We start from the raw sequence: 20462 nt of genomic DNA, 5'->3' as shown, positions 1-20462 counted from the left end.
CGAGAAGGAGATGGCAACCCACTCCAGTATTATTGCCTGTGAAATCCCATGGACAGAGGAGCCTGGCGGGCTGCAGTCCATAGGATTGCAAAGAGTCAGACACGACTGAAGCCACTTAGCACACACACACACACACACACACACACATCCATATACATGTGTGTACACACACACACACATACACACTTTATTTTTGGCTGTGTTGGGCCTTCGTTGCTGAGTGGGTTTTTCTCTAGTTGTGTTGAGTGATGGCTACTCTCTAGCTGTGGTGTGCAGGCTTCTCATTGCAGTGGCTTCTCTTCTTGTGGAGCATGGGCTTTAGGGCATGTGGGCTTCAATAGTTGCAGCACATGGCCTCAGTAGTTGTTGTGAACAGGCTTAGTTGCTCTGCAGCATGTGGGATCTTCCCCGACCAGGGTTAGAATTCGTGTTTCCTGCATTGGCAGGCGAATTTTTTTTACCACTGAGCTACCAGGGAAGTCCAGGGATGGCTATATAAATGTTAACATTTTATTTTGTTTATTGAGGTAAAATATACATAAAATTTACCATTGTAACTATTTTTGAAGGTACTTCAGTGGCATTAAGTACATTCACATTGTTCTACAACCATCACCACTATCCATCTCCAGAACTTTTTCATTTAGAACATCTTTAACAACTTTAAAGCACATGTAACTCTTTGACCCAGCAATTCCAATTCTAGGAATTTATCCTACAGGTATATTAGCACTATTATGTATTGAAATATAATCAAAACATGAATAGCAGCATTGTGTGTATTAGAGAAATATTAGAAACAACCTAAATGTCCATCAATGGAGGATGAGTCTAATTAAGGTGTATCTATATGACAGAACATGAACAATTAACCAGAAAATTATAATCCAGGGCCTGTATGTACTCAACAACATGGCCTCAAAATAATAAAGTATAAAAATAAAATTCTAAAACTTCTTTCCTGATTTCTTGTAAGCCAGATCACCCAGCAAAGAATTCTCTTAGTCTCTGTTTCTCTAGAAATGTATTTTGTCTTTGTTATTTTTTTTTAAATTTTAAAACAATTGTAGATTTACTAGAATTTGCAAAAATAGCACAGAGAGGTCTTGTGCACTTTCACCCAGTTTCCTGCAATGGTTAAATCTTATGTAACTATAGTATGATATCAAACAGAGGAAACTGACATCAGTATGATGTGTGTATATAGCTCTATGCTATTTTATTACATATGCAGATTCAATAACCTCTACTACAATCAGGATACACAAATATCCTCTTGATGAAATTATCTGCCTCATGACACCCTTTCCCAGTCGCACCCACCTCTCTCCCTAGTACCTCTTAACTCCTGGCAACCACTAAACTGTTTTCCATTTCTATAATTTTTTTCATTTTGAGAATGTCTTATAAATGGAATTATATACTCAATGTAATGCCCTTGAGATCCATCCAAGTTTTTGCTGGTATCAATACTTCCTTACTTTTGTTGTTGAGTAGTATTCTCTGGTTTGGATGTATTACAGTGTGTTAACCCTTCACTTTTTCAGAAAAAATGTTTTCAGAAAACTAAGATCATGGTATCCAGTCCCATCATTTCATGGCAAATAGAAGTGGAAAAAGTGGAAACAGTGACAGATTTTATTTTCTTGGGCTCCAAAATCACTGCAGATGGTGACTGCAGCCATTAAATTAAAAGACACTTGCTCCTTGGAAGAAAAGCTATGACAAACCTAGATAGCATATTAAAAAGCAGAGACACCACTTTGTTGACAAAGGTCCGTCTAGTCAGACTATGGTTTTCCCAGTAGTCATGTATGAATCTGTGAGTTGGACCATAAAGAAGGCTCAGCACTGAAGAACTGATACTTTCAAACTGTGGTAATGGAGAAGACTCACAGAGTTCCTTGGACAACAAGGAGATCAAACCAGTCAATCCTAAAGGAAATTAATCCTGAATATTCATTGGAAGGACTGGTGCTGAAAATGAAGATCTAGTACTTTGGCCACCTGATGGGAAGAGTCAGCTCATTGGAAAGGACTCTGATGCTAGGAATGATTGAAGGCAAAAGCAGAAGGGGGTAGCAGAGGATGAGATGGTTAGATAGCATCACTGACTCAATGGACATGAATCTCAGCAAACTCAGGGAGATAGTGAGGACAGAGGAGTCCATGGGGTAGCAAAGAGTCAGACACGACCTAGCAACTGAACAACAACAACACTCATTCACCTATTGAGGGACATTTAGATTGTTTCCTATTTTTGGCTATAACCAATAAGGCTTCTATGAGCAATTGCATACAGGTTTTTGTGTGGATTTAAGTTTTCATGACTAGGATAAATGTCCAGGGATACAATTGTTGGATTGCATGGTAGTATATGTTCAACTTATTTAAGAAACTGCCAAACTGGGTTTCCAGAGTGGCTGTATCATTTTATAATCCCACCAGCAATATATGAATGACCCAGTTTATCTGCACCCTCTCTAGCATTTGGTGTTGAAAGTGAAAGTGTTAGTTGCTCAGTCCTGTCTGACTCTTTGTGATCCCATGAACTGTAGCCCGCCAAGCTCCTCTGTCCATCGGATTTTCCAAGCAAGAATACTGGAGTGGGTTGCCATTTCTTTCTCCAGGGGATCTTCCTGACCCAGGCATTGAACCTGGGCCTCCCTCATTGCAGGCAGACTCTTTACCATCTGAGCTACGAGGGAAGCCAGCATTTGGTATTGTCACTATTTAAAAAAATTTTTAGCCATTCTAATAGGTGTGTGTTAATATCTCATTGTGGCTTTAGTTTGCATTTCCCTGATAGCTGAAGATGTGGAACATTTTGTCCTGTGCTTGTTTGTCATTTGTATATCCTCTCTGGTGAAATGTCTTTTCACATCCTTTGCTCATTTTCTAATTAGATATTTTTTTAAAACTTTTCAGTTTTCAGAGTTCTTTAGACATTCTTGATACAAATTCTTTGTCATTTATATGGTTTGCAAATATTTTCTCCATCTCTCTTTTTGTCCTCTTAATGGAGTCTTCTACAGAGCAAAAGTTTTTAATTTTTGAAGTCCAAGTTATTGATTATTTTTCTTTTTGGATTATGCTTTTGGTGTTATGTCTTCGCAAGCCTAGCTCCCAAAGAATTTTTCTTGTGTTTTATTCTAAAAGTTGTGTAGTGTTATGTTTTACACTTAAGTTTGCAATGTTTTTAAAAACAGCCTTTTTGAGATATAATTCACATGCCATAAAATCCATATTTTGAAGTGTACAAATCAATGGTTTTTAGTATATTCACAGAGTTGTGCAACATCACTACAATCTAATTTTAAAACATTTTCAACACTGCAAATTGAGCTCTTGTAACCAGTCTTCAGTCCACTCCAGCCCTAAGCAAGCACAAATTTATTTCCTGTTTCTATAGAGATGCATATTCTAGACAGTTCATATAAATGAAAACATGTGATATGTGACCTTTTGTATCTAGTTTCTTTCACTTATCATGTTTCCAAGGTTCATTCATCCATGTTTTAACATTTATTTGTATTTTATTCCTTTTTATGGCTAAATAATATTCCATTGTATGTCTGTACCATGCTTTCCCCCTACTTTGCTAGTAGAGTAAAATGTAAAGTCCTCATCTCCGTTTGTTTCTTTATACACCTCCTTTTACAATATTAAGTATTTCCTCTACACATATTGAAAACCACATCAAACAATGTTAAAATTTTTGCTTCAACCACCAAACATGATTTAGAAAACTCAAGAGATGTTGAATCTATTTTATTTATCCTGATTTTACTCTTTCAATTGTTCTGACTTCCATTCCTGTGCTCCTAGATTTCTTTTTTTAAATTATTACTTTTGTGTTATACGAATTTCCTTTAGCCTTATTTTCAAAATAGGTCTGCTGGTGACAAATTTTCTTAGATTTTTTTCATCTGAGAATGTCTCAGTTTCCCTTTTATTCCTAAAGGATATTTTTGCTGGTTAAAGACTTGTTGGTTGACATTTCTTTTACTTCATCACATTAAAAATGCTATGCCAATTCTTTCTGGTCCCCATGTTTTCTGATGAGATTCACTGTCATCCAAATTGTTGCCCCATGTATAAAGTATTATTTCTCTCTCTTTGCTTTCAAGAATTTTTGTGCTTAGTTTTTCAGATCTTCCCTCTTTCACCTCTCCTTCCAGGACTTTGATGACACAAATGTTGGAGTTCTATTAGTTCCTGAGGCTCCGCTCATTGTTTTTAATCTATTTTTTCCCTGTTTTCAGATTGGGTATTTTCTATTGTTCTATTTTTGAGTTCACTGATTCTTTCTTCTGTCCTCTCCATTCTGTTTTTGAACCCATCCATTGCTTTTTTTTTTTAAGCTGGAGAATTTACTTTTATTCTTGCAGTTTTACACTAGGAAGTCAACATTTAATTTAATAATCCATTTTTCACAGTTGATTTATGAAACTTTCTAATCCTTAAATTGTACATCAATATCCTATGACTCTAAATTTTATTTATCATTCTCCTTCAAGTCTGAAGAAAACAATCATGTAATTTAATAACTTCTACAGACAGCAAAGTCCCACTGATGTAACATATTATTTGAAATTCTCCAACTAATTTGTCTCATCTTTCCCATTTAACTAATTTATTTAATCATGTATTCATATCATTATGGACTTATGGATATTTATATTTATTTTATGGGTTATAATCCAATACTATCATTGTTTATTTTGTTGTTCAAATTTCCAGTTTTTGTCATTAGGAGATTCTCTGAATTGGCTCCTGTATCTTTTTGACATGCCCTGAGGTATGTTTTTATTTTTATTTTTAATTGGAGAATAATTGCTTTACAATGTTGTATTAGTTTCTGCCATACAACAGCATGAATCAGCCATAAGTATACACATGTCCCTTCCCTCTTGAACCTCCCTCCCACCACCTACTCCAACCCACCACTCTAGGCTGTCACAGAGCACCGGGTTGAGCTCCCCGCATTATACAGTAAATTTCCGCTAGCTATCTATTTTATATATGGTAATGTATGTTTCGATGCTACTCTCTCAATTCATCCCACCCTCTCCTTCCCCCTGCTGTGCCCACAAGTCGCCCTGTGTCTTTTGAGTATGTTTTTTTAAAACCATTTATTATTTTTTGCTGCACTGGGTCTTCTTTGGTGCATGCTGGCTTTCTCTAGTTATGGCAAGTGGTGGCTACTCTGTAACTGTGGTGTGTGGGCTTCTCCTTTCAGTAGGTTATCTTGTTGCAGAACACAGACTCTAGGGCATGTGGGCTCAGTAGTTGCAGCTCGTGGGCTCTGGAGTGCAGGCTCAGTAGTTGTGGCACATGGGTTTAGTTGCTCCATGGCATATGGGATCTTCCCAGATCAGGGATCAAACCCTTGTCCTCTGCATTTGAGTATGTTCTTACTTCTTGGCACCACAAAAATGTTTCAGGTTCATCTTGCAGTTTCCCTCTTCCAATCCGGGACTCAACCACTTCTCCAAAAAGCCTTAATTCCTTTTATTGGAGAATGGTATTGAGAAACCAGTTCTGGGCACTAAGTCTGTTTACTGAGAATCTTGTTTTCCTGTTTCCAATGTTACCTAATGTATTCTTAGAGCCCAATTAAGAGAAACCAGCAGTAGTTTGTAGAGAGCATACTTAATATAAGTAACTAACTATAATGGGGAATTGGAGTAATGAGAGATTGGCTAGTAAGACGTAAAGAGAACTTCAAAGAATAGCAACTATGGGTAATAGCTTTTGTCCTTAGTGCTGAGGTTAAGCACTTGCAAAAGAGGCCATTCCACATCTCTCCACCCCGGCTTAGAAATCTGATCTCATTAGAAAGGGCATGACCATGATGCCATCTACTGGATGGCAGAGAAGTTTGCTGAACTGGTTGGCAGGGCTTGATGGAAATCTGCCCTCTGAGATGATGAGGGAAGATGTTTATGGAATGTGCCACATGCTCACGGCTGCTGCATGTTGCTGTCCACCTAGGGATGCTTTGCAGAAGCCATGGGTGCTGCAAGAGCCTGGTGAGTGCAACACACCAGAACCAGGTAGAGAAATCTATTCCTCCTTCAGTGTCTTTTTAGTGCCCTCTACTGATACCTGGAATACTTAGACTAATTTCTTTTCTTTCCCATCCTCTTCAGTGTTATACTATTTTTTTTTGGAGGGGGATGTATTTTTAGATTACTTTTTAATATAAAGATATTTTATTTTCATACTATTCATTTTAAATATAGGTAGGCTCATTCGGTAGTTTGTATGCCATTTAAGATTCACCCCCACACTGTAGTTAATTTTTGTTTGTTTGGGGTATGTGAAACAGTATGGTTCCATGAGTCAGAGCTACACAAAAAGGTATATTCAGAGAAAGATCATTCACCTCCTTCTTCCTACTATCCCTTTCCCATCCCCTATTGGTAAGTGAGCTCTTTAGTTTTTAGTTTATCCTCCAGTATTTCTTTTGCAAGAACATGTATGTCTTCTTATATTCTCTTCTTTCTATGAAGGGTAGCACACTCTAGATACTCTTTAAAGCTTTGCTTTTTTCATTTAACATTATGAAATCTCTCCATATCCATTCATAATCTTCCTTTTGTTGGAGATCTTCAGGGTAAATTTCTAGATGTGGGATTACTGATTCAAGAGGTAAGACTAAAGGTAGTTTAGTTAGATAATGCCCAATTCCTCGCCAGAAGGATCGAACCAGTTTGTATTCCCACCAGAAATATACTAGAATGCTTGTTTCCTCACAGCCTCACCAACTTCTGTCATATTTTTAATTGTTACCATTCTGACAAATGTGAAATGGCATCTCAGTGTTATTTTAATGTGCATTTTTCTAATTATAAGTTTGAACTTTGAAAATGTTTGGTCACCATCTTACACCTCCTTTTCTTTCTGTGAATTGTCTGTTCATGTTTTTCTTTCTTTTTTCAGATTTTGGCTGCTCTAGGTCTTCATTGTGGCATGTGGGCTTTCAATCTAGCTGTGATATGTGGGTGCTTCTCTAGTTATGGTGTGTAGGCTTCTCTTGTTGTGGAGAATGGGCTCTAAGGTTATGGGCTCTTAGTAGTTGTGGCATGCAGGCTTAGTTACTTTGAAGCGTGTGAGATCTCAGTTCCCCAACCAGGGATGAAACCCGTGTCCCTTGCATTGGAAGACGGATTCTTAACCACTGGACCACCAAGGGAAGCCCCCCCACCCCCGCCACCACCACCAGTTTTTATAAATCAAGTTTTATTGAAACACAGTCATTTATTTACATTTTGTCTCTGCAGCTTTCACTCTGCAACTGCAGAGTTGATTGTTAAAGAGACCGAAATAAGAAATATTTACTACTGGGCTTTTTACAGAAAAAAACTTGCTGGCTCCTGTTTTATATCTTAAAGACTAGTCCTTGTCTGTGATATATGTTGCAAATATTTTCTACCAGTTTGTCTTTTGATTTTATAGTGTGTTTTGCCATACACATTAACAAATTTTAAATCTAGTCAAATGTATCAAACTTTTCTCTTACTGTCTCTGGATTTTGGGTCATAGTTAGAAATTCTTTCCCATGATGACTTGAAATCCATTGGTTCTTCTAATATTTGTAAATTTTTTTTTACATTTAGGTTCTTAATTCATTTGGAGTTTATTCTTGTATGGTATGACATATGAATCTAATTTTACCTTTTCCCAAATGGCTACCCAGTTTCCCCAAAACCAATTATAAAAAACTCTGTCCCTTTTTTCTCCATTTTTTTGTGAAAGTGATTTTTAAATTTGACGTATAGTTGATTTAAAATATTGTGTTAGTCTTAGGTATATAGCATAGTGATTCAGTATTTTTTCAGATTATATTGCATTATAGGTTATATAGTAGTTTGTATCTCATAATCTAACTTATCCATCCCCACTTCCCTTTCCCCTTTGGTAACCCAAATTTGTTATCTATAAGTATGTTCCTGTTTTGTACATACATTCATTTGTATTAATTTTATAGATTCCACATATAAGTGATATCATTTAGTACTTGCCTTTCTCTGACTTATTCCACTAAGCACAGTATTCTCTAGGCCTATCAACATTGCTTCAAATGGCAGTATTTCATTTTTATGGTTATACGTACCACATCTTCTTCATCCAGTCATCTGTTAATGGCACTTGAGTTGCTTCCATGTCTTGGATATTGTAAATAGTGCTGCTATGAACACTGGGGTATATGTATGATTGTACAAGAAGTGGTGACCAAAATTGTCCCCAGAAAAACAAATGCAACAAGGCAAAATGGTTGTATGGGGAGGCATTACAAATAGTTGAGAAAAGAAGAGAAGTGAAAGGCAAAGGAGAAAAGGAAAGATATACCCATCTGAATGCAGAGTTCCAAAGAATAGCAAGGAGAGATAAGAAAGCCTTCTTAAGTGAGCAATGCAAAAAATAGAGGAAAACTATAGAATGAGAAAGACAAGAGATCTCTTCAAGAAAACTGAAAATATCAAGGGAATATTTCATGCAAAGATGGGCACAATAAAGGACAGAAACAGTATGCACCTAACAGAAGCAGAAGGGATTAAGATGAGGTAGAAAGAATATACAGAAGAATTGTACAAAAAAGATCTTAATGGTCTGGATAACCACGGTGGTGTGACCACTCACCTAGAGCCAGACAACCTGGAGTATGAAGTCAAGTGGGCATTGGGAAGCATTGCCATGAACAAAGCTAGTGGAGCTGATGGAATTCCAGCTGAGCTATTTCAAACTTTAAAAGATGATGCTGTTAAGTGTTGCACTCAATATGCCAGAAAATTTGGAAAACTCAGCAGTGGCCACAGGACTGAAAAAGGTCAGTTGTCATTCCAACCCCAAAGAAAGGAAACACTAAATAATGTTCAAATTGCTGCACAATTGCACTCATTTCACATGCTAGCAAGGTCATGCTCAAAATCCTTCAAGCTAGGCTTCATATAGTACGTGAACCGAGAACTTTCAGATATACAAGCTGGATTTAGAAAAGGCAGAGGAACCAGAGAACAAATTGCCAACATCCATTGGATCATAGAAAAAGCAAGGAATTCCAGAAAAACATCTACTTCTGCTTCACTGACTATGCCAAAGCCTTTGACTGTGTGGATCACAACAAAGTGTGGAAAATTCTTCAAGAGATGTGAATACCAGACCACCTTACTTGCCTCCTGAGAAACCTGTATGCAGATCAAGAAGCAACAGTTAGAACTAGAGATGAAACAACAGACTGGTTCCAGATTGGGAAAGGAGTATGTCAAAGCTACATCCTGTCACCCTCCTTATTTAACTTATATGAAGAGTACATCATACAAAATGCCAGGCTGGATGAAGCACAAGCTGGAATCAAGATTGCCAGGAGTTAAAAAAAAAAGATTGCCAGGAGAAATATCAATAACCTCAGATATGCAGATGATACCAGCCTAATGGCAGAAAGTGAAGAGGAACTATAGAGCCTCTTGCTGAAGGTGAAAGAGAAGAGTAGAAGACTGGAAAAGCTAGCTTAAAATTCAAGATTCAAAAAATGAAGATTATGGCATCCAGTTCCATCACTTCATGGCAAATAGATGAGGAAACAATGGAAACAGTGAGACTTTACTTTCTTTGGCTCCAAGATCACTGTAGGTGATGATTGCAGCCATGAAATTAAAAGATGCTTGCTGCTTGGAAGAAAACCTATGACAAATCTAGACAACGTATTAAAAAGCAGAGACATCCCTTTCCTGACAAAGGTCCATCTAGTCAAAGCTATGGTTTTTCCAGTAGTCATGATGGATGTGAAAGTTGAACCATAAAGAGGACTGATCACTGTAGAATTGATGGTTTCGAACTGTGGTACTGAAGACTCTTGAGAGTCCCTTGGACAGCAAGATGAAATCAATCAATTCTAAAGGAAATCAACCCTGAATATTCATTGGAAGGGCTGATGCTGAAGCGGAAGTTCCAATACTTTCTCCATTTGATGCAAAGGGCCAACTCATTGGAAAAGTCCCCGATGCTGGGAAAGATTGAAGGCACGACAGAGGATGAGATAGTTGGATGGTATGGCCAACTCAATGGACATGAATTTGAGTAAACTCGGGGAGATAGTGAAGGACAGGGAAGCCTGGTGTGCTATAGTTCATGGGTTGCAGAGTTGGACCCGACTTAAGAGACTGAACAATAACATCCATTCCCACTCACCTCTTTCTCTTGGTACACAGTCTGCTACTTGCCATGCAGAATGATGGCCTCAAGTTCATGGAAATAGCATTCCATGTCCTTCAGGCAGGCATGGGTGTCCTGCTCTTCACAGTGGATGCACTCAAGCATTTTCTTGCCATTCTCCTCAACAATGCAGGGGCTCTTCTGCCACTGCTGAATGAGCTGGGGCAGGATCTCATGGATGTGGCTGGAAGGAGAGACAGCAAGAAATGGAATGGGTATTTTGGAATATCAAAAGAAGAAATAGATGAGTGGCTTAATGGTGAATGTTTAAGATAATGAATGGCAGAGGAGTGAATGTTGTTGAATGGGTGATTGGGTGGTGGATGGTTGGGTGGATGGGTAGCTAGTTGGGTGGTTGACTGTAAGGGTAATTGTGTGGGTTGGTGAGTGGAATCTGGATGGGTGGGTATATGTAAGGGTGGACGGATAGGCAAGTAAGTGGACAAATTGTGGGAGGATACATAGGTAGGAGGGTGGATGGACTTATAGATAGCATAAATCATGCCCTATTCCATGCCCTGTTGCTTAACCTGCAGGTGTACTCACTCAGCTGCCAGCTTCATGCCACATTCGTCCAAGCAGGTTAGGTGGGATGCACACAGCCAGGTCCCAGGCACTGATGCAGCAAGGCTCAGTCCTTGACATCTGGCTGCCCTGGATCTTTTGACTTTTCCATGAGCTTCTGCTTCTGCTTCTCCTCCTGTGGGGCCAGAGCAGTCAAGGTAGGTGAAGGGGAAGCAATGTCTGCCCCCTAATCCTGTACTCCTGTCTTGTATTCTGCCCCCAACCTGTCTCCATGCCCCCCTTTCCATAATTTCTGTCACCTTCCACTCCACTTTTTTCTTCAAATTCTTCATTTTCTTCATATCCACTGCCTGCTTCAGCAGTGCAGAATCTAGGAACAGAAACTCCTCAGTGTCACTCATCACCAGGAAAATGCTGAAAGGTCTTCCCCGCTTGTTCCTTAAATCGTCTCTGGACACTCCCTTTCTCCTTTCTCCTCCTTGCTGACCCTCCCTGCTTTCATTGTCTCCCTCCTTCCACTAAGGGGTCTCGTCATACACTTATCAGGCTTTGGTTGTCAAGTCTCCTATGTAAAAGTCCTGGTATAAGTTTTAGTACTGAGGCAGGTCATTTTCAGACAACAGTTGGTGTATGGCTGTTGTCTGAAGTGCTTCCTTTACTGCCAATGGCATCACCACCACCTAGTACTTCTGAGACAGCTCAGACTTCTGCAATTGAGGAAGATGTGACTGAGTTGGCAGTTTCCAGGGGGACCATGGCAAAGTCTCCAAGAGTATCACAGGTAAGAGCTGAGGGGCAGACCCTCATTCAAACTCCACTCCCCCATCCATCCTGCATCCTGGATTCACCAGAGACCAGGAATTACAAATAGAGTTTCTGTGCTAATAGGAGGAGGGTTCTGGATCAGCATAAAGTGGGTGGGGAGGGGTTCACCTTGCCCCAACACTCCTGACTCACCCTCTGGCCTCTATGGCTAGGACCCACTAGGTCTTGGCTGCCTGGGAATGACTGGCACCACCTGGCCCTGCTTGCCCACCTTATCCAGACACATTTGTCTGGTCCATCTGGCTCCACCTTGTCCACTTGAATGCTTAAGGTCCTGTATATCTGCCCAGAAATGCTAGATCCCACCTGCTTACACTTGCAGAGTTCATCCTGCCTTGCCCATCCTCCAGGACACAGCTGCTACCCTGCTTGCCCTACACCATGGACCCAGATAGCCACTTCTGCCCAGCGCGCCCAAATGCTCAGAGCCTAGCCCCTCAGACAAGCTCTGCCTACCTTTCTGCCCTGCGCAGTCTCCCTAGTCTCTCCAGGCTCCACATGCAGACTCCACCCTCTTGGATATACTCTGTCTCACCTTAAGGCTCCCAGCCCTATGGGTTCCATACACTGCACCAGGGCATACCCAACCCTGCCCTGTGCTAGGCCTTGCCCCCTTCCCAGACTCCCAGCCTTACTTGCTCATCCTGCTTTCTGCACCATACTCTGTTCTGCCTTACCTCCTATGTGCTGAGCCATGCCAAGCCCTGCCCCCAACACTTGCACATGCTACGCTATGCCCTGTCTGCCCTGATTCACTCACCGAAAATTATTGACAGTCTTTATTCTGAAAACTACTCCTACCTGAACCCAGTAACACCTAATAAAATATATAAATATACAAATATTTTTAAATGTTCATGTGCATATGCACACACATGCAAATCATTACTCTCAAAGATTAAAAGTGCAAGCATGGAGAAAGAATATACACGTTTTAAGACAATTATCAACCAGAGAACACATACTAGTTTCAATCTAGAAATGCAATATTAATAAAAAATGACCCTGAACTTAGTTTTAAAGGAAGTCTAAACACTTTCCAATGAATAATCATCACATGGGGCACAGATAAGTTACGTTAGAAGCAAAAGCCTTAACTTTTGAAAATTGAAAAGGCATTTCTAAACTCTTGATTAAAAGAAAAATAACTGAAATTAGAAAATACTTAGAACTTAACAAAAATGAAAACAGTACATACCCAACTGTGGTCTTAGATGAAATTCAAAGTTGACAATATAAAAAAGATGGAAATTAAAGAACTGAGCTCTCAACTCCAATTCGAACACATGTTCATACTTGCTCCAAAGATTGCCATTATTAACCCTTATACCCCCTTCAATGAGCCCACATCACCCCTTCCAATCACAAAGCCCTTGCATGTACCTTAGAGCCAATCAGGTGCTATACCATGAAGTGCCACGTTGCAGGTGCTGGGGAAAGGCTAGTAGAGCTACTTCTGGCTCTGATACCAACTTTAGCTCCGCCCCTTCTTGAATGTATCGAGTTTGCACTTGCTCCAGATGCACTTGCTATAGATGCTGTACAGTCAAAAGTTAAAAGCACATGGTTACAGAGAAACTATATACCTACAGGTACGCCATTTTGCAGAGCACTGCCACAGACCTCAATAGATATACTTGTGTATTCTGATGCCAGCACCTCACTGTTTCACATATTTCAGGGATCGATAATTCCATTACTGTATGTGGTGGGAAAACTGACCCCTTATCATTTCCAATTATTTGGAATAATTTCATATTATTACTATTTTACTATCTGCTCTTATTCTAATCATGAGGTAGACAATGAGAAAAACAAACAAAAAACACATAAGTCAATTTTAGAAGTTGAGAAAATAGAAAAAAGGCAAGATAGAAAGGGCAAGAAAAATAGAAAGCAAAATGTAAGAAAGTAGTAAGTTATATTTAAATTTTATATTTCATTACATGAACAGTATAAAAATTGTTACTGGGGTAAACTCTTCAGTTAATGATTGTCATTTGGATGAAGACTAACAAGTTCAGTCATACACTGTTTATGGCAAAACTAGCAAATCATAAGGATACAGAAACATTTGAAATAAAGGGATGGAAGAAAATTTGCCAGGCACATGTTAGTCAAAATAAAACAAGGTCAACTGTATTAATATCAGACTAAAAATACTAAGACAAAAAGTACTAATTGGGGTTGAAAGGGTCATTCCATAATGATTTGATTTACCATGATTATGTAAAACTTCCAATCTTATACATGATTAAAAAGACATAAAATTGATAGGCAGGAATTTAGCTGATAGCGACTAGAGGCAGCCACTTCAGCTAAAGGTCCAATAACAACCTAATTCCACCAAGCAATTTACCACCTGGGCCTTTGATACACCCCCCCACTGGTACTCCCAAAATAGTCAGGGGCCATAAAACCCTCAACCTACCCACTGGTGGGACTTACCCTACTCTAGCACTTGCACACACCTCACACTATCCTGTACTACAGTAACCTTTGGCAGCCATTGGACTCATTAACTGCTCATAAATATTCCATGAATACATACATCTAATTATAACAGACTGAATTATGGGAAGGACCTGCACTGTAGAGCATCTTGTTATTAATATATAACCTGCAGGTGTCAATCAAGGCTGTCAATCAAAGACCCCCCTGGATTATTCAAACGACCCTGCCTTAAAACCTCTGTACCCCAGCCCTCTAGGGCCATTTGCCTTCCTTGGCGTGGCTCACCTCCCTGTTGAGGTGTTCTCTCTGTTCTTTCTTTATGTGTGCTCAGTCACTCAGTCATGTCCCACTCTTTGCTACCTGCTCTTTCTTTCCCTGTTCTTAAACTTTCTTGCAACGGGTAAGTTACAAGATACTTCTTTGCATCTTTACCAAGAACTGAGGCACACAGGAGGAAGGGTCTTCAGACTCTCCTTCTGCTAAAAAAATGAATATTAAAAAATATTAGAACGATCACTCACCTATAGCCAGACATCCTGGAATGTGAAGTCAAGTGGGCCTTAGGAAGCATCACTATGAACAAAGCTAGGGGAGGTGATGGAATTCTAGTTGAACTATTTCAAATCCTAAAAGATGATGCTGTGAAAGTGCTGCACTCAAATGACAGCAAATTTGGAAAACTCGGCAGTGGCCACAGGACTGGAAAAGCTCAGTTTTCATTCCAATCCCAAAGAAAGGCAATGCCAAAGAATGTTCAAACCACTGCACAATTGCACTCATCTCCCATGCTGCCAAAGTAATGCTCAAAATTCTCCAAGTCAGGCTTCAACTGTACATGAACCGTGAACTTCCAGATGTTCAAGCTGCATTTAGAAAAGGCAGACGAACTAAAGATCAAATTGCAACATCCGTTGGGTCATAGAAAAAGCAAGAGTGTTCCAGAAAAACATCTACTTCTGCTTTATTGACTATGCTAAAACCTTTGACTGTGTGGATCAGAACTAACTGGAAAATTCTTCAAGAGATGGGAATAGCAGACCACCTGACCTGCTTCCTGGGAAATCTGTATGTAGGTTGAGAAGCAACAGTTAGAACTGGACATGCAAGAACACACTGGTTCCAAATTGGGAAAGGAGTACGCCAAAACTGTATACTGTCAACCTGCTTATTTAACTTCTATGCAGAGTACATCATAGGAAATGCCAAGCTCGATGAAGCACAAACTGGAATCAAGACTGCGGGGAGAAATATCAATAACTTCAGATGCGCAAATTACACCACCCTTAAGGCAGAAACCAAAGAGAAACTAAAGAGTCTCTTGAAGAAAGCGGAAAAGGAGAGTGAAAAAGCTGGCTTACAACTCAGCATCCAAAAAATGAGGTTCATGGCATCCTGTCCCATCACTTCATGGCAAAAAGATGGGGAAAAAATGGAAACAGTGAGAGACATTATCTCTTGGGCTCCAAAATCACTGCAGATGGTGGCTGAAGCCATAAAAGTCAAGGACACTTGGTCCTTCGAAGAAAAGCTATGACAATCTAAGACAGCATATTAAAAATTAGCAAAATTACTTTGCCTACAAAGGTCTGTCTAGTCAAAGCTATGGTTTTTCCAGTAGTCATGTATGGATGTGAGAGTTGGACCATAAAGAGAGCTGAGGGGCAGAGAACTGATGCTTTTGAACTTTGGTGTTGGAGAAGACTCTTGAGAGTCCCTTGGACTGCCAGGAGATCCAACCATTCCATCCTAAAGGATATGAGTCCTGAATATTCATTGGAAAGACTGATGCTGCAGCTGAAGCTCCAATACTTTGGCCACCTGATGTGAATAACTGACTTATTAGAAAAGACCCTGTTGCTAGGAAAGATTGAAGACTGTAGGAGAAGAGGACAACAGAGGATGAGATGGTTGGATGGCATCACCACCAAGATGGACATGAGGTTTAGCAAGCTCCGGGAGTGGGTGATGGACAGAGCAGCCTGGTGTGCTGCCATCCACAGGGTCACAAAAGTTGGACACGACTGAGCAAATGAACTAACTGTACTGATACTGTTAGTAAACATGTATGAAGGATAGTCTTGGTTTTGACAATTAATACCACTGTAGTTGCATTTCTGCATCTAAATCTTTGTGCATATACATGACTGATTTCTAGAAATTGAAGTCTTGGGTCAGGGTGTAAGGAATGATATTTAATGACTTAGGAGGGGATGGCTGGTACACTTGGTCCCAGTGAGAAACCTAAAGTGAGAATGAACAAAGTCAGCACCAGCATCTATTTTGACTGTAGACATTTGTGCCTGATAGTCCTAAAGAGTAAATAAAATTGAGCTATACATTTCTTTCTTACCTTCCTATTAGATGCAGCTGGAAAAGAAATGCACTCATTTGTAAGATTTACATTGGTCACAGGTAGAAAATATGCCAATTCTTCCAGGATAAATGTTTCCTGATAACTGAATTTCAAAAACATGTTTGATCTCCTTATGGAGTATAGCTGAGTTAACCTTATACTTTATCATCTAAATCAGGACACTTTAGAATGGGAAAGGGGCATCATTCATAACTGTGTTGGGGGACTTCCTTCCTGGCGGTCCAGTACTTAGGACTCTGTGGGCTCACTGCTGGAGATCTGGGTCCAATCCCTGGTCAGGGAACTAAGACCTCACAAGCTGTGCAATGCAGCCAGTAATAACGGTTATACCAAACAACATGTGTAAACTGGACAAGGGGTCGGCCTAATGAAAAAGACAGAGTGTTATCGACAGTAATCTTGTCGAAAGTGTATTATAGTAACATCTGCCACAGCCATCTTCTAGAAAATGGTTCTCACATATATATGTATCTCACATATTCTCTATTCATTCATTTGTCTATGTAGCCCTCATTTTTAGTAAAGAACAACTATTACTACATAAACACTGAATTTCAGAAACCTCAATTATATTTTCTCCTACAAAATGTTATTTCATATTAGGTACTTAGTAACAGGCATACTATGTTTTATACTAGGGTTAACACTCATTAAGGACTTTGCAGGTGGTCCAGTGGATAAGAATCCACTTGCCAACACAGGGGACACAGGGGACATAGGTTTGATTCCTGGTCCAGAAAGATTCCTGGAGTAGGAGTGGGGGGGGGTGTTTGGATCTGAGTATAGCGATCTGTGATATTTATATTGCCACAGTGGTACTCTCAGTATATGGCATGGGAGCAAGACAGAGAAATTATCTTCTAAGACATACAACTATGTGAGAGGGTGGAAATTTAGGATGGAACAGTCCCCCTTCTGAGATGTACCACCGGATGATATGAGGAATGGGGAAGTCAGAGAGGTTCACAAGCTACCAATGATAAGATAGCATTAGAGAAGAATGGGAAGTTGGCAGAGTGATCATGAGGGAGTTCAGGGTATTTCACATTCAGTACATACAGAGGGTTTCCTTCCAGTAAGAACATTCAGGTGTCCAATGAGGTGTGACTCCTGGGTAAAGATTTTCCCACAGTTACTGCATTCATAAAGTTTTTCACCAGTATGAATACTCTGATATGTAATCAAGACTGACTTTTAAGTGAAGGCCTCTCCACATTCAGTTTAAACATAAGTTCTTTGTGCAGTCCGAATCTTCTGGTGGATAAGGAGATTTGATCTTTTCGTGAAGACCTTCCCACGTCTTGTGCAGGTATGGGTTTTTACCTTCTGTGAGTTTTTCTATGCTCATGCATTTGATTTGGAAGGGAAAGATGTCCCACAGTCACTGCATCCATATGGCTTCTCTCCACTAAGAATTTTTTGATGTGCAAGCAAGTGGGTCTTCTGGATAAAAGCCTGCCTACATTCAGTGCATATGCAGGGTTTCACTCCTGTATGAATTCTCTGATGCAACCTCACTATTGACTGATGAGTGAAACTCTCATCACATTCATTGCATTCATAGGGTTTTCCCACAGAATCGGCTGGACAAAGAGGTGTGGCTTCTGAGTGAAGACCTTTCCACATTCACTGCATACATAGGCTCCCTTCCCAGTAAGAAATTTTCAATGAGGAATGTGTTCTTGTTTCTGACTGAGGGCTTTCCCACACTGATTAGGTTCACAGAATTTCTCATTTAGATGAGAATTAGCATAGTTAGTATAGAAAAAGGAATCAGTAAAATTTGACTACAACCAATAATCGTCTCAAGGTGTTTCTTATGTTACTTCTATTCGGACATGTGAGTTTAACCTATACTTCAAATCATTTCCAAATGAATCACCTTTAAGGGGTTGTTCTTATGAACTAACAATGGGCTCATATCAGTTATTTTTCCAGTGTACTTACATTCACAGTCTCTATACTTATTCAATGTGTTCTTATTGATGAAAGCAACATGACACAAAGGTCTATTTTGGTTTTCCTTATATTTATCTGGTCATCATATTGTCACAGTTTTTATTTAAAATGAATAATCATTTTAATTAAAAAGAAACTGAATAATTCCTCTTGAATTCATCCAGTTTCTCATTGTGAAATGAAGCTTTTGCAGTAATCTACTGTATGATTTCAATCTCAGGTTTCTCTCTTAAAAGGAGAAAAAGAAGGCAAAATTGAAACTTGGAACAGTTAGCCAAACATAGAGGAGCTACATGCAACTGATCCAGGTTGGACACAGGGAAAGCAGACGATGATGAGGAGGAGGAGGAGGATGATAGAAAACACTCCTATGGTTCTTTATTTATGCTATGTACTTATAGTCTTGAGGACATGCCAGGCACTGTTCTATGTGACACAGAAGTATGTACACACATATGAACTCATTTAATTCTCTCAGAAACCATATGAGCTAGATACTATTATACATTATTTAAAAGAGGAAACTAAATCCCAGAACAAGTAAATAATATTCTCAAGATGATATGGGTCATATGCAGGAGAGAATAAAACAAGGCAGCATGTCTCCACTTACATAGACTCTCTGGTACCCATTTGGGGGCTTTCCTGGTGGCTCAGATGATAAAGAATCCACCTGCTAATGCAGGAGACACAAGAGACTCAGGTTCCATCCCTGGGTTGGGAAGTACCCTGGAGAAGGGAATGGCAACCCACTCCAGTATTATTGCCTGGGAAATCTCATGGACAGAGCAGCCAGGTGGGCTACAGTCCACGGGGTCACAAAGAGTCGGACATGACTGAGTGACTAAACACCCACCTACAAAGTACCCATGTAGTTCTTCCAACAGTTCAGCTTTACCCTAAGCAATGTACCAACTCACCTGGAAGGGAAAATCACTGATGCTTTGTACAGAAGATGAAATACAATAGGTTTTAATATTAAATAGAATGAAGAAGTTATGCTATTATCCCATTATACCAAATTGTAAAATACTGAGCCTGATTGGAAAATGAAATCCAGTCTGTTTTCCTCTTTTAGTTAGGCTAAAACAGTGAAATCTAGAACTTTGTCTTATCCCTGCCAAACTTCACTATTCTTTCACTCCTATGCTGCACTCTTTATATCCACAAGCCTTATTTCATTTATTCTATAGATCTTAAGCATTCTGATTCATAGGAATGGATTGAGACTTTTCCCAAGTTTCTACTTCATTTAGTATGTATGTATAAAATTCACTAGAGCCAATAATATTTAGTTACAGCCAACACTATTCAATGTAAACAGTTAATGCCTGTGCTGAAAATAATTATCTTTGACAGTCTGAGCCCACAGACTTCCTTATCAGCACACAAATAGAGTCGTCAGTCTGGAAACATAGCTGTGAATGTGAGTTTGTATTCTGCCAGTCATGAAAGTGAAAGTCGCTCAGTCGTGTCCAACTCTTTGCAACTCCATGGACTGTTCGTGGAATTTTCCAGGCCTGAATGCTCGAGTGGGTTGCCTTTGCCTTCTCCAGGGGATCTTCCAAACCAAGGGATCAAATCCAGGCCTCCCGCATTGCAGGCAGATTCTTTACCAGTTGAGCCACAAGGGAAGCCCAAGAATACCGGAGTGGGTAGCCTATCCGTTCTTAAGAGGATCTTCCTGACCCAGGAATCAAGCCGGTGTCCCCTGCATTGCAGGCGGATTCTTTAACAACCAAGCTATGAGGGAAGCCACTAGTCATGAACGCATCCTCAAAATATCCAGCTTATTCCCCAATCCAATAATTATTCACATACACTCCTTCCATTAATTTGGCTCTTTCTGCTTTTTGTGCCAGTTCAAAATATACATGTGATTCATAGATCAGTTAAGAGCACTGTGTCTGAAAACTAGTCCACAGTCTCACCACAACTTTAGGGAGCCATAATTTTCTCTGCATTTTAAAAGCAGACATTATCTATGCTGCCCACCTTGATGCTTTCTGAGTGAGAGTTGTCTGCTTCACTAGAGTGATTAATGAACAAGGCTGAATTCTTTTTTGTTTTCAAGCCATTTCTCCCCTTCCTACTAACAATCTGT

General features: G+C 39.7%; 1 long non-coding RNA gene across 1 annotated transcript in view; it reads right to left on the bottom strand.

Annotated features, from left to right (window-relative positions):
* LOC136153763 (uncharacterized) overlaps nt 1-20462 on the bottom strand; it is a 45048-nt gene that overhangs the window by 2567 nt on the left and 22019 nt on the right. Inside the window, exons 2-4 of the long non-coding RNA XR_010660428.1 lie at nt 12955-13109; nt 10768-10921; nt 10198-10405 (exon numbers count right to left, since the gene is read on the bottom strand). This is a non-coding gene — a long non-coding RNA (uncharacterized lncRNA). The remainder of the gene's footprint in view (nt 1-10197; nt 10406-10767; nt 10922-12954; nt 13110-20462) is intronic.

The sequence above is a fragment of the Muntiacus reevesi genome, chromosome X, assembly GCF_963930625.1.
Source record: "Muntiacus reevesi chromosome X, mMunRee1.1, whole genome shotgun sequence".
NCBI lineage: Eukaryota > Metazoa > Chordata > Mammalia > Artiodactyla > Cervidae > Muntiacus > Muntiacus reevesi.
The sequence above is the reverse complement of the archived record's forward strand: the minus strand, read 5'-3'. Positions and strand labels throughout refer to the sequence as shown.